The following is a 15,375-nucleotide window of genomic DNA, read 5'->3' as shown; positions in this document are numbered from 1 at the left end:
AGGTGGATCTTTGTGAGTTCAAGGCCAGCCTGGTCTACAGAGCGAGATCCAGGAAAGGTACAAAACTACACAGAGAAACCCTGTCTCGAAAAACCTAAATAAATAAATAAAATTTTATCGGGGGTATTTTATGTGCAGTAAACATCGGTTTTAACTATATACATTCATGAAATTTGAAAGAATACATAAACACACATTACATGCCCACAGAGCATATGCCTACATGCCTAATGCCACAATCAATGTATGAGACATTTCTCACCTCCAGAAATCTTCATGCTTCCTTATACTTATTTCCTCTACCCTCATGCCTGGTCCCACAAATATGCTTTCTTTTACTACATGTTACTTTCCCCTGTCTGTTGAACAGTTTTGTTGTTGTTGGTTAGGGTTTACAGTACACACACTAGGCAAGGTCTCTACCACTCAGTTATAACCCCAACTTTCTCTCTCTCCCATCTTGGCTTCCCTCTTCCCTACCTTTTTTTCTTTCTTTTTTGTTCCTTCATTTATTTGTTTTAAACATAATCTCTCTCTCTGTTGCCCAGACAGGAATGATTCTCTGCCTCAACCTCTTGAGCAGCTGGGACTGGGCCACCAAAACCAGACAGATTTTTATGTCATGAGTTTGAGGGCAGACCAGGCTATTTGGTGAACCCAAGGCCAAACTGGGCTAATTATCAAGACCCTGTGGCTAAATAAATAGCAAATACATATGAATGATGATGATCCTAGCAAGAGACCATCATGGCATCCAGGCTAAATGGGTAGTCATTACTTACTTTTGTGTGCAGGGGGTGGGGAGTGGCATGGGGGGAGGGTTAACATGAAACTTCAAGGATATCTGAAGTCAACCTAATGGGGGGGGGGGGATATTTGAGGACCTCAGATTTTAGGGTTTTACATTTCAGGTTCCCAGAAAGCCTGGGTTGTTACTTATCGATACAAAGGCTAAAGTCACACATGAATAAGAAGGGATTAGGGGCTGGAGAGATGGCTCAGAGGTTAGGAGCACTGGCTGCTCTTCCAGAGGTCCTGAGTTCAATTCCCCAGCACCCACATGGTGACTCACAACCATCTGTAATGAGATCTGGCACCCTCTTCTGTGTACATAATAAATAAATAAATAAATAAATAAATAAATAAATAAATAAATAAATAAATAAAAAGGGATTAGATACAGAAGAAGGCTCTGAGGTAGGGACCCACAAATTAGTACAAGGGACATATATGTTGGGAGCCATAAAGAACAGAAGCAAAAGATAAAGTCCAGTGAATGACCCTCAGGGAAGACAGTTTGTCTTTAAAAAAAATTTTTTTAGTGGTATACATAACAGTGGGTTTCATTATGACATCTTCAAACATGTACATAATGTATTTTAATCATATTCCCCTCTAATGCCCTGGATCCCTTAGATTTGTCCCCGCACTAGCTCTCCTGGTCTTGCTAAACCCTCCCTTGCACATGTATGTGAGTGAAAAGGCAGAGCGGAGCATCGGGTGTCTGATCCAAACTTTGAAGTCCTCTACAGTTGCACACCTCTGCCTGGCAGAGTCAACAACACCACCCTTGGGAGCTTCCTATAAAACCTTGCTGCCAGGTGGTAGTGGCACACGCCTTTAATCCCAGCACTCGGGAGGCAGAGCCAGGAGGATCTCTGTGAGTTCAAGGGCAACCTGGTCTACAGTGCAAGCAAGTTCCAGGACACAGTGAAACCCTGTCTTCAAACACCAAAAAAAAATTAACAACAACAACAACAAAAACAAAAAAAAAACTTAAACAGACAAACAAAAAATCTGGCCAAACTTTAAATCTTATAATCCTACCGTCAAATCTTACTGTGATATTGATTTTCAATTTGACAGGATCTAAATCAACTAGTTGACAAACTACCATTTGTGAGAGAGTTTCTAGATGAGGAAATTGGGGCGGGAAGAGCCATCTGAAACGTGAGCAACTCCATCCCACAGGCTAGGGTCCTGGAGTGTGTGAAAAGGAGAAAGTGAGCGGAGCACCAGTATTTATCTCTCTGCTTCCTGACTGGATGCAGCGTGACCAGCCACCTCACATTCCTGTACCCCAAACTGAGCCCAGATAAGCTTGTCCATCCTTAGGTAGCTTTCTGTCAGACACTGTATCAGAGCAGCGAGGAGAGGACCTAGTACCCGAATCTCGAGGCGTGTCTATAACATCCCCATGAGGAACAGTCAACCTGCCTACTGTACTAGCCCAGACGCACATGCTTCCCCACTTCCCCAAGCTGAGGCTACCTGCCTGGTTCATGAACAGTAGCAGTTGATGGACGTAAGGCATAGACTTTCAATATACAATAGTGAACTTCATAGAGGGCAGAGAATCTGCAGCATTCTGAGTAATTCCACATCCACCCCAAGAGCAGAACTAATTACCCTCACCAGAGCCCTCTGGCTGGGGGCAAGAATGAGACATAGTTACACAGATTCAGCCTGTAATTTCTATGTGACTCACAACCACAGCTATCTGGAGAGAACGGGACTTCCTCACTGACTGTAATACCTTGGTTAAACATGCTCCTGGGATTTGGACTCTTCTAGATGCCACCTAGCTTCTAACTCAGATGGCCATCATACATCACAAGACCCACCAAAAAGACCACTCTGGCACCTCGCATGGGAACAACCAAGCAGATCAACAGGCTAAAAGGGTAGCTAAGGCCCCACGTCAGGTCACCTACACTCCCAATACCACTCTCCCATGTCTAAAATGTATCCTTCAAAAGGCTTTAGATCAGGGCTTCACAACCGCTCAGGAGGCACAGTTACAAAGCCCTGAAATCAAGCTATTGCTCCCTGGATCCTCCCAGCAAAAGGCCCTTAGTAGTTCTTATTAGGCCATACATTTGAGGGCTGAATCTCTCAAATTCTGATTGAGCCTGACTTTACCGACACAGTGTTCCTTAGACATTGGGATACAATTCTAAAGCCTGTCTTACCTGTTGTCAAGCCAATCCAGAGGGGGTCCTCAAACCTGTTCACCTTCGACTTCTTTTTTTTCTTTTTCTTTTTCTTTCTTTCTTTCTTTCTTTCTTTCTTTTTTTTTTTTTTTTTTTTTTTTTTGGTTTTTCGAGACAGGGTTTCTCTGTGTAGCTTTGCGCCTTTCCTGGAACTCACTTGGTAGACCAGGCTGGCCTTGAACTCACAGAGATCCGCCTGGCTGCCTCCCGAGTGCTGGGATTAAAGGCGTGCGCCACCACCGCCCGGCTCGCCCCTTCGACTTCTGTGCAGCAAAGCTATGATGGGAGAAGTAAGATTTTATTTACGCGCACCCATGCAAGGGATGCAGATGTCTACTGGACGTCTTCTCTAGGAAGATAAAGGCATTTCCCACCAAGAAGAAAGAACCTCAGAGGTAGCCAGCATCCTCACCGAACTCATTGATTCTTGCTTTGGGCTTTTCCAGTCTCTAGAGTCTGATGATGGCCCAGATTTCATTTCCAATATGTTCCTACCACCTGGCATCTTCAATCGTCTGCAAGGGTTGAGAGGGCTAATCTAACTCTTAAGTAATTTCTCACCAAGCTCACGCTGAAAGCTCAATAGTCTTGGCCCACTTTCCTTCCAATCTCACCCTTAAGATCCCAAAGTACCCCCAAGACAACCACTCCTCTCCACTCTTTCAGAGGTCTTTACGGTACATCTTTTCTCTGGGCTGACTCCTCCCTTATTAAATTCTGAGGCTCGTTATCAATCTCAGAATACCGTATTCTGGGCACAGGCGATCAGAGCCATCATTGACTCCCAGGGTATATGAAGCCTCAAGCTTGACCTTACTTTGTCCAGATTTCATCCTTGTATGAATCCAGGGGGGTGGGTTTATTTTAAAACCCCTCCACAAAATAATAGACTATCTGAAGCTGTTTGGGTTAAACCTCACCAAGTCCTACTCATGCCTCCAACTGTGGTCATGCTACAGGGTCTAGCATCGTGGGGTCACCCGCTCAGAGTTGAGAGAGAGCTCCGTTCCTGCAAGCCCCAAGGGCCTACTCCCTGCGCCTCTCGGAGATCTCCATCTCTCCTTCCACTGAGACGCATGAGAAACCCACTTTCAATCACTATTCAGTTTCTCCTTGACTGTGAAAAAATACCTGAGAAAGGCAACTTGAAGAAGGAAAAGTCTGTTTTGGCTCAGGATTTGAGGACACAGTCCATCATGCTAGGGGAGTCATGGCAACGGGAGGGTGAGGCAGCTGCTCATGGGATGCCCATGATCAGGAAACAAAGGCAGATGCATGCTGGTGTTCAGCTAGCTCCTTCCTTTTTATTCACCCAAGACTACAGCCTATGGAATGAAGCCACCCACGTTCAAAGAGGTTCTTCCCTGAAAACACCCTCATAATCATACCCAGGAGTGTGTTTCTATGTGATTCTAAACCCAGCCTAATTGACAATACAGATTTACCATCACAAGCACCTCTAGACCCTAACAGGTAACCAAGGTCCCCCCCGCCTCTCCTCTTGAGTTTTGGGGTATAATTTTGCAAGCTCTCTTCTTTTATTCCATCAACATTCTACATGATCCAACCCAATGGCAATGAATTTCTAGGAAATTCATTCACGTTAGGCTTATAGGCTATTCCTGACCAAAGTCACCAGTTACCTGTAGTTATGATCCCTACCTACCCCCTTACTCCAGTGATAATGGGCTCTTATACCCAGCACAGGGCTTCCTTTCTTCTTTGTAGTTAATATTGTTGCAGGATATTTGTTTGATTATGCAAAGATGTGTTGCATTTGTTTAATTATGTAAAAATGTGTTACTGAGCTAGACAGTGGTGGCACACGCCTTTAATCCCAGCACTCGGGAGGCAGAGCCAGGCAGATCTCTGTGAGTTTGAGGCCAGCCTGGGCTACAGAGTGAGTTCCAGGGAAGGCGCCAAAGCTACACAGAGAAACCCTGTCTCAAAAAACGAAAAAAAAAAAAAAGATGTCTTACTGTTTTACCTTGCCTGCCTAGGCACCTGATTGGTCCAATAAAAAGCTGAACAGCCAATGGCGAGAGAAGAGGTATAGGCAGAGCTTCCAGGCAGGGAGAGTAAATAGGAGGAGGAATTTAGGCTGAAAAAAGAGGAAAGAAAGGGGGATTGACAGGGAAACCGCAGAGGCCAGCTAGCTATACACAGAGGAAGCAGAAAAGTAGGACACACAGAATGAAAAAAAGGTAAAAAGCCCTGAGGCCAAACATAGATGAATAGAAACAGGTTAAGTTAAGTTAAAAGAGCTAGTGGGACAAGCCTAAGCTAAGGCCAAGCATTCATAGTTAATAATAAGTCTCTGTGTCTTTATTTGGGAGCTGGTTGATGGCCCAAAGAAAATGCCACCTGCATATTGTTGTGATTCCTACCTGTATCCTGAAATTACCTTGCCATGTTTCCATAATATGGTCATGTCTGCTCCAGGGTTCAGCCTTGCCCTCGTGGAAAATTGCCCGGGTTCCACGATAGCCTCTGCCTCCCCTAGGCATTGGAATCCCAAGGTACCAGTCACTGGTTTTCACCCCCTCAAGTTCTCCCTAAATGATGTCCTTGAAGTTTTTACTACCACATATTACCACATACATGCTGTAGGATGTGTGGATTAGTAGTGGGTCTAGACCTCTTCTCTGAGCTTGAGGTTCATATATCCAAATATGCCAGGTCCTGGGCTAGTCCCAGAATTGAATTTGAGAGACAAAAACAGTTTCTCAGCAAATCATAATGTCTAAGCCAAAAATGTAATACCCGTTTCCTTAAGATTTATTACCATTGGCAATTTGTTATCACTCATGCACGATATTGGCCAGCCAGGAATTCAGTAACTGTGAGTCGCATGCCTCTTATAAGCCAGTCATTGTACTGAGCAGAGGGCTTTAAGACTAATGAGGCCAGGAGCAGACACAAGAAGGGAAGATTACAAATGCCTATCCATGGAGATAACAAGTTTGCCACAGCAAGGGCTAGAGCATTCTGATCCCAAGAGTTGGTAGACCTGGCTTCATCCGCCACTTATCTTTAGTTCCCTGTCATTTACCAAAAAGCTTCAGTGGCAGGTATGATAGCTAATCTCAATTGTGAACCTGATGAGATAGATCTAGAACCACTTGGGAGACAGGCCCTGGGGATGCCTGTGGGGGTTTATATTTACTAGATTGATTGAGGTGGGAAGACCCAACAACTGTGGACAGCATCATTCCCTAGGCTAGGCCCCCAGACTGTATGAAAGGGACAAAGCATGCCAGGTGTGATAGTACTCACCTTAAATCTCCAGCACTCAGGAAGCAGAGGCAGGCAGATCTCTGTGAGTTTGAAGCCAGCCTGGTCTACAGAGTGAGTTCTAGGACAGCCAGGACTATAGAGAGAGACTCTATCTCAAAACAAAACAAACACCAAAAAGACAAAGTGAGAAGCTCATGAACACTCATTATTTTCTGCTTTCTGACTGCGGATGTGATGTGCCCAGCTGTAGTTGGACTTTCTTTGGACTGCCAGCTCCCAAATAATGGCATGGAGACTTATTATGAAAGCTTGGCCTTAGCTTAGGCTTGTTCCCAACGAGTTCTTATATTTTTGGTTGTGAGCCTAGTCTTTAATGGCTGAGCCATCTCTCCAGCCCCCAATGAGCTCTTATAACTTAAATTAACCTATTTGTATTAATCTGTGTTCTGCCAAGTGGCTTATAATCTTTCCTCAGTACAGTACATCGAACTTCCTCTGCATCTTGCTGGCCAATTCCCACCTCTCAGATTCTTATCCCTAGTTCCTCTCTCCCCGGAAGTCCTGCCTATCCTCTCCTGCCTAGCTATTGGCCATTCAGCTCTTTACTAAACCAATCAGAAGGTGCTTTACACAGGTGAGAAAGGACAGACACATCTTCACACAGTGTGATCAAATAATCTGGCAACCACCAGTCACCTCAGGCCTCTGCCACATTGACTTCCCTGCCGGGATGGACCAAACACAGGAGCTGTGAGCCAACCTAATGCCTTCCCTTTTTCCTTAGTTGCTTCTGTCATGGTATTTTATCTCAGCAACAGGAACAATCACTACTATTGCTGGTAAGAGAGCAAAGGAAAGGGCTCTTCTTCTCCGTAAGGTGTGAGGCGGGGTCAGGACTGTGGCTCACAAGCAGACCACTTGCCCAGTATACACGAGGTCTTGAGTTTCACTCAAGTATTACAAAAGAGAAAAAAGTCTCCATTGTTTTTGGAGTGGAATGACCATTTCTGGGCTCTTTTCTTCTGCTGGAACTTCTGTCCCTCTTTTTCCATGGTTTCTCTGTCTCCCACAAACAGGGCTCTGACTGTCCTAGACTAAGAACAGGTGTGGATCCTTCAGTGAATTCTTCCTCTAATGGGCATTACAATAGTCCCAAGTGCAGCCGGCATGCCAAGAATGTGTGTGGCTATGTTTATTTTCCCGAATTAAATATTTATAGAGCCCACTGTGTGCCAGCAGCAGTCAAGGAAGACTTTGTTCTCCCACCTTCCCAGGTTTCATGGATTCAAAGCCAGGCAGGCCAGGTAAACACCTGCTATGAGAAGCCAGCTGAAAAACCTGTTTGTCTGGGACACTGTTGTCCCAGGGAAGGAGGGAAGGAAACCTGAGAGAGGCCCGGAGCAGCAGGACTTAGCGAGCCTTGGCTCCGTGTCCAGAGGAGGGCAGTGCTGTGCAGCAGACCCAAGCCAAGCGCTGGCACAGATTGCAGCCCTTGGACCAGGCTCCAAGCAGCAGGAACCCGGCTTAGCTGGAAGGTGTTTGCCTTTTGCTCAAAAATCCAGGAACTACTGAATGTGGATCCACGGAGATCAGCCTAGAAGCACAAACTCCTCAACCTTCTCTTGGCCCTTTGTGCACACACAGACATTTATATGCTGTCCTGTCTCGTCATTGGCTTTCCTTAGTCACCCAACCACCAATCCCGACACTTCTTTTCACCAGAAAGCCTTAGCCAAGAATTCCCAATCCGGTATTAATTACTTATTGAGCGCCTTATTCCTGGGCCTGCCATCCATCCAAGTAGATGAGCTTCGGAGAATGCAAAGAGGTGCACCAGACAGACGCTCACAAGCTAATGTGAGCAGAGCGCAGATGGGTGAGATGGTCAGTCAAATTTACCTGGAAGTCGAAATGTGCATTGATGGGGCGCCTCCACAAGGGGGCGCACAACACCGATGGTTCCGCAGAAGACGGAACAGTTAATGCCTGCCCAGGTGTTTGGGCGACTCCGGAGGTCGACCAATCAAGAGCCAGGACAATATAAATTATCAATGCATTTACAAAGGGCCAGAACAAGTTTATACTTCTGGGAAGCTGCACAATACGGATCTCCAAAGACACACATTCAATAGTTTCTGGATTTTATTTACTTATTGGTTGGTTTTTGTTATGATAGTGGTGAGCTATTTGTGTGTTTGGTTGTTTTTGTTGTTGTTGTTTTCTTTTTTGAGACAAGGTCTTCATTTGTAGTCCTTGGCTGGCCTGGAACTTGTGACAATCCTCTTGTCTCTGCCTGCTGAGGGCTGGATTACAAGCCCGGCATGTTTTTATTTATTTATTATTTTTTAGTGCTGATGATAGAACACAGGGTCTCGTACATGAATCGGCAATTTCTCTATTTCTGAACTATGCAGCCAGCCGGATCCATCACTCAGAACCCTGGAGCTGCCTCGAGAGTGTGTTGAGGCTGGGACAGGGAAGAGGAGTGATAAAGAGGGCAGTCAGCTTCGAACCTTCAGGGCATCCACGCCAAGGCGCTAGGGAGCAGACACTCCAGGTGGCCGCCCAGGGTCCTGGAGGCTGCCTCCAGCTGTTCATCTTGGGTCCCACCCCAAGAATGCTGACATTTTTTTTGAACAAGTAATCATCCCTTTAAGTGAAACAGATTTCAAACAGAACTAAACACACCCCCAAAAACAACAGGAGAAAAGTCTTGGAGTGTTTTGTTTTGTCTTGTTTGGAGGTGTGGGGTTGGTGTTTTCTCAACGGTGTTGAGCACAAAGAGCTTCTGACTAAATCTCAGAGACCAGCAAGGCCACCCTAGGGCTATCTCCTTTGGTACAAGCTGCTTGTTCTAGAGACCAGAGGTCAAAGGTGAGGCACTGAGATTCCTGAGGTTCGGGCCCCTAAGGTTTCATCTGCATCTGATTAAGATGAAATTCAAATCCCAGGAGCTGGAAGAAAAGGTCGGGCTTTGACCCTGGCAGTCACCTCCCTTCAGCCCCTCCCTCTTCTTCTCTGGCCTGGCTCCCATCGCTGCTCAGCTCCGATTTCCCCTTTCCCCGGGTAGCCCCGCACTGCCCAGAAACCCCGCAGAATGGTCCCATTGTAGGCCACACAAACCAAAATAGCAGCATTTTCTGTCCTCTGCCTTAGGGAGCTTCGCTTAAAAGCCCGAAGTCCCAGATGTGGCCGACAATGGAAGCTGTTGTTGCGAATGAGCGGTCCTGGAGCGGTGAGAGGCAGGTACCCGGAAAGCGGCCAGCGGAGTGGGCCGGGCTGTGGGAGACAGAGCATCGCACAGGCACTCCATTAACCCAATTAGCAGACTCTGGCAGGAATTCCCTTGTCAACAAAGCAGCACGGGAGGGAAGGTGGGAACAGGGGACAGGGTGAGGAGGGTGCTCCTGGAATGTGGGACTGAGTACAGCTTCAGTTACCTCGACACCGACAAAGGCTATTTTTATCAAATGTTAAATGTTCTGGGTTCCTTTTTTTTTACACCATGCCCGGGAGCATTGGATGAACAGTGTTTGCTTTAATTAATGAATCAGATGACATCTCTACTCAGCAGCAGGCTCCACTCAGCTGTGGAAACCCTCTGGGTGGCCTGCAGAACAGAGTCTGTGGAATCCTGATAGCTCCCAGCTGTCTAGTCTTTGGTCATTCAATCCAAAAGGGCCGTGGACCCTTCCCCGGCCATCATCCTGGTGTAGGAGCTTTCTTGGGTTTGAGGGGAGAGGGGCAGGGCACAGAGTATGGCCATGGTAGCGGTTGGTTTTTCTGAGTCATTTGCACACACCGCACAAGGAGCTGGAATCTGGAGGGAAAGGAGGGTTATGCCATATCAAATGGTCAGGCTTTCTGATACGAGGAGGGGTGAGCAGGACCACAGGGCAACAGGCCCAGCTAGTGAGGGGGCGGGGTTCCTGGGAATACCATGATGACCTCACTGGCCTAGACAACCCTTTAGGGAAGAGGGCCTTGGCATGGCCAGGGAGAGCTGGAACTGAGCTGAGGAAGGTCCTCCCACCTCCCTGCTCTGAGGCAGGGGACTGGCCAGGCAGCAGCGTATCTAGCAGCCTGGTATCTGGCGCTGCAAGCATGCAGCACACAGAGGCCCACAGCAGCATCTGGGGCTGCATGCAGCATGCGGGGCACGGAGGGCTGCGGCTTTCAAAGCAGGAAATACAGGGAGAGAAGGGCTGAAGCCTCTTACCACTGGGTTCTCCCTGACCAGGGTGGGCCCGTGGACAGGTTAAGGGGGTGGAATGATGGTGGGTCGGCTCTGTGCTGTGTCGTCTCCCCATTCAGCCCCGAGAGCCCCGGTGCCCAGTTCCCCAGCCCTCTTCTGTCCTTGTCAACCTCTCCACCCAGCTGCTCTCCTTGGCACTTATTTATTTATTTATTTATTTATTTATTTATTTATTTATTTATTTATTTATTTATATTTTTTAAATTACACTCATGATATTCATTAATTACACTCATGATATTAATTACATTTGTGGTATTCTCTGATTACATTCACAGTATTCATTCAATAATTATATTTATGATATTCCTTAGTTACATCTCCTTGGCACTTCTGGCTTCCGCACATCACCCATCAGCCAGGGCCGTGCCAACGCAGTCCGGTCCTGTAAGTAAGGATTCACTAGTGCCCAAGATGATAGTGCATGGAGGAACTACCCCACACTCAACGTGTTAAGGGGAACATTCCTTTTAATCACTGATTGAGAGAAATTCGGTAGCCCTGGAGATGTAGACTTGAACATATGCATTGAGATCCATGGGGCTGTCTACATGTATGGGTAAGGCTTGTGAAACAGGTCTAGTTTTGTTTCTCATGGCACAGCCTGCCTTCTCTATCTCAGCCTCCTTCTACAAGGATGGAGTAAGTCCGTGGATTAATGAAGACCCTATGACCTGGTGGTTCTCACCCTGTGGGTCACGACTCCTTTGATATCTTCACAAAGATGCTTACATTATGATTCACAACAGTAGAAAAATTATAGTTATGAAGCAGCAACAAAAATGATTGTATTGGGGGTCACCACAACATGCCGAACTGTATTGAAGAGTGGAAGCGTTAGGAAGGTTGAGAACCATTGCTATAACCTCTGAACCCACCCACATAATATTACCTGTTCTCAAGCCAGCCTTAAGTCAGCCAGTTTCTATAACTTCCCAGCATACTCTCCTTGGGGCTGCAAGATTGGAGCCCTGAAGGACGGTCCCTTGTTTTCTCCCACAACCTTGCTCAGCAAGTTCAGGCCCCTGAGGCAACTGGGTTTTTAGAGTTGAACCATTTTTTTTTTGTACCAGTCAAAAAGACCCCAGCAGCTCTGGGCACCCTCCAAGCGTGAGTTCCCCCATCCCAGCAGAAGATGTTAAACGGGTCTCAGGCTAAGCTGTGAGCAGAGGCAGAAGAACTACTTGGAAAGACAAGGAGGTGGGGGGTCACCCCAAGGGGCTCTGAGAACACTGGCTTGCCCCTGCCAGCCCCTGGCCCAGCTCCAGCTGCGCTCAGCTGTGAGGCTCACACTGCCTCAGCTCTGAGCAAGCCCTGACCAAGGAACTCTCGCCACAAGCACAAACAGGCCTTCCAGATGCCTTCTCACTTCCTAGGGTGCGGTGACGGGGGCCAGGGCAAGGGTGTTGATCACGCTGTGTCATCTTCTGGTGCCATTCCAAGAGGCTGGCACCGCCGTCTCTCTCCGTGCACTTGCCGGGACTAGACGAGCTCGGGGTAGAGCTGCTCTGAAGCTCACAGAGTTGGCCTCTGGTGCCCTGTCTTGGTGTTGGGAAGCCTTCTGACTGCTCTGGGATGCAGGGCCTTCCCCTTGTGACTTGGGCCTCTTTGGATCCAGGTTTTGGTGACGCAGAGTTTTGGCAAGAGCCTTGACCATTGCTGCCAGGAAAGTGGCTGGAGGCAGATAATTAGACCTGGTAATTGGTTGCTCCCCCCCTCCACACGCCTCCCATGCAATAGTGACTCTGTCTAGAAGACACCAGAAAGCTCTTCTCCCGCACCAAGGCTAAAGTGTCCCCGTGTGAGGTGAAGCTGTCGGCCCCTAGCCAGTCTGAAGTTTCCCATCATTCCTTAGATGGCTGCAGAATGATTCTATTAAAAAAAATTCTTTTTTCAAAATGTATTTGTGTGTCCATGTACACAGGTGTCATGCCACACACATGAAGGTCAGAGAACAGCTTGCTGGAGTTGGTTCTCTCCTTCCACCATGGGGGTCCCAGGGGTCAAACTCGGGTCATTAGGCTTGGCAGCAAGTGCCCTTACCCATGGAGTCTTCCCACCGGCCTGCTGGAATGGTTCTTGAACTCCACGGGTTTCCTTCTCCAAAGCAACGTAGATTTACCTAACCCACAGTCATGCTCAGGGACCCCGAGTTTTACAACTCTGCATCTGGGGTCACCTTTAGATAGCGCCCTCCAATTCTGGCTGCCCAGGAAGGTTGCGTGAGGCCTGTTCCAAAGGGTTTCCTCGGAAGCTTTTGTTCTCTGAGCTGAGTCATCACTTCCCACTTCTGGGAAGGTTCCAGGCCCTGTCCCTCCTGTTGGCCATTTCAGCAGACCAGATGGCTCATATTAGATCTCAATTTGCAGTTTGCAGCCCTTTGTGGGCATGTGCTTTGGGTTTGTCCCAGACTGAGCAGCTGGTCCCTCAGGGGATCTGGGAAGTCCTCAGCATTGATTCTAGCTCGGCACAGAAGCTGTGGGTCTCATTTCCAGTTTCGGTGGGGGCACTTGCTGTTCTAAACTCTGACCCAGAATTGTAGCTCCAGAGCCTGAAGACAGCTCAGGTGGACTTCCTGCCCCGCCCTGGTCCTCAAGCACCGGGACTAGCTCTGTGGGGGAACCAATCACAAGTGGAACCTAGGATCTGTTTTTGTTGTTGTTTTATGTCCTAAGTAGAATCAGAAGAAAGACTTCATCGATTAAGCTCTGAGCTTTTTCTTTGTTTTGGGGAGGGATTTGTTTGTTTGTTGGGGTTTTTGTTGTTGTTTTTGTTTTTGTTTGTTTCGTTTTGTTTTGTTTTGTGGGTTTTTTTGGGGGGGGGTTGGTTTTTTTCTAGAAAGGGTTTCTCTATGTAACAGCTCTGGTTGTCCTAGAACTCACTCTGTAGACCAGGCTGGCCTTGAACTCACAGAGATCCACCTGGCTCTGCCTCCCAAGTGCTGGGATTAAAGGTGTGCACCTAAACTAGCCTTGAACATCTGATCTCCCAGCTTCTACCTCCCGACAACTGCAACGTCTGTGGCAGCACTCAGCGACAGAACCTAGCAATTGGTACATGCTACTGCTTGCCTGCTAAGCAAGTATTCCACCAACTTCTGGGGCGACATCTACCAAGGCTCCATCTTCAGCCCTGGGATTTTTTTGTTTGTTTTGTTTTTCATACTTAGTGCTGGGGCTTGAACCTATGGCCCCCTTGCCGAGCAAGTGCTCGCCTACTGAGCTAACCTGAGCTCAGCTCTGGGATTGTAAACTTTAGCAGGTACCCATCTCTTTTAGCTTCCTTCCTCACTTAGCCACCCATGCATTTCTTCAGTGGATGTGGATAGTTACTGATCTTCTACCCTGTACCAGATGTCAGGCTTAGGGCTGACGAATAAGGATTTTTAAAAAAAAAAAAGTTCTCGCCTTCAAGGGACTTACTGAAGTCTGAGAAGCAGGCACTTGCACAGATGTGGAGATGGAGGTGCAGTGATTCAGGGCCCAGGAGCAGCCACACTGGCAGAGAGAGCTCAGCCCCTCCCTTCCTCTGCTGCTCACAGGACATCCCTTTGGACCAAGCTCCTAAGCACTGCCCACTGCAGTTTCCTCATCGAGAACGGGAAAAATGCAGATCCCTACCTCCGTGTTTTATGAGGAACACATTAGTTGATGGATTTAAAATGCTTAGCACCGAGTCCATGAATAATGAGGGTGGGGCGTTCTCAAGACGCTTGAGAAGCTGGGGTATAGCAGGACTAGCCGGGGAAAGCACTGAAGAGGCCTGGCGGCCACATTCACATCCCAGGACCCCAGGATTCCAAAGAACGACAGGAAAGCCGTATCTGAGTCTCGGGTCAGCTGCAATGTATTTATTTGGAATTTTGAATACCCATGACCCCGGCTTGCTCCTCTGTAGAAACAGTAGCGTTTCCACATTCCAGCCTCATTGGGAGGGAGGACCCAGAACCAGTGTTTACATCTCCTTTGTCCCAGACACAGTTTTATTGTGAGAATCGGAAGAAATAACATCTTCAATGTAGTTGCAGATTTTAAAAGACATTGTAAACTGTAAGTCGTAACATTCCAGGTAATCACAGTTACAGCTTGACTTCTCCATCCCTTGGGTGCATCGCACTGATGACTGAGAGATGAGGAACAAGGTCAGGCACTTGGGTCTGACTGACAATAGCCGCTAGGACTTTGTCCCCTTTTACTTACTCTAACTATTTTTTTTATTTATTTATTTTTATTTTTTTAAAACACTCATGCCGGGCGGTGGTGGCGCACGCCTTTAATCCCAGCACTTGGGAGGCAGAGCCAGGCGGATCTCTGAGTTTGAGGCCAGCCTGGGCTACCAAGTGAGTTCCAGGAAAGGCGCAAAGCTACACAGAGAAACCCTGTCTCGAAAAACAAAAAACAAAAAACAAAAAACAAACAAACAAACAAACAAAAAAAGCTTAGAGACCAAAGCAGAAAAAAAAAAAGGTACAGAGAAGTGTGCTTTGCTCCTGGGGGATAGATGATGCCATCAGATATGAGGAACACAGGCATTTCTGAGAAAGAACCATGTCCCTCCCGGCTGTGCAGCAGGCTCCTATTAGCCCTCCTGTGTCTTGGGAGCTCGGCAAGACTAACCCGGCACACAGCCAGAGCTTATAACTAAGCTGGGTAAAGAGGGGGTGAGCCCCTTGATGCTTGCTCAATCTCCCAGGCTGCTTTCACGTGTCCTGGAGACTTCTTGGCAAGGGGTGAGGAAGCTCAGGTGCAGAGTTCGCCACCAGACTAAGGCTGGCTAGCAAGAGAATAGCAAGGTGGAGTCTACCAAGTGCAGGCAGGAGGCCCCGGGGTCTGTGCCAGTGACTGATCCCCACGCATGGGTCTGCCACCACTGCCAGGAGATCTGCCAGGA

The sequence above is a fragment of the Peromyscus maniculatus genome, chromosome 11 (assembly GCF_049852395.1).
Source record: "Peromyscus maniculatus bairdii isolate BWxNUB_F1_BW_parent chromosome 11, HU_Pman_BW_mat_3.1, whole genome shotgun sequence".
In the NCBI taxonomy this organism is placed as follows: domain Eukaryota; kingdom Metazoa; phylum Chordata; class Mammalia; order Rodentia; family Cricetidae; genus Peromyscus; species Peromyscus maniculatus.
This window is presented reverse-complemented; position numbering follows the sequence as displayed.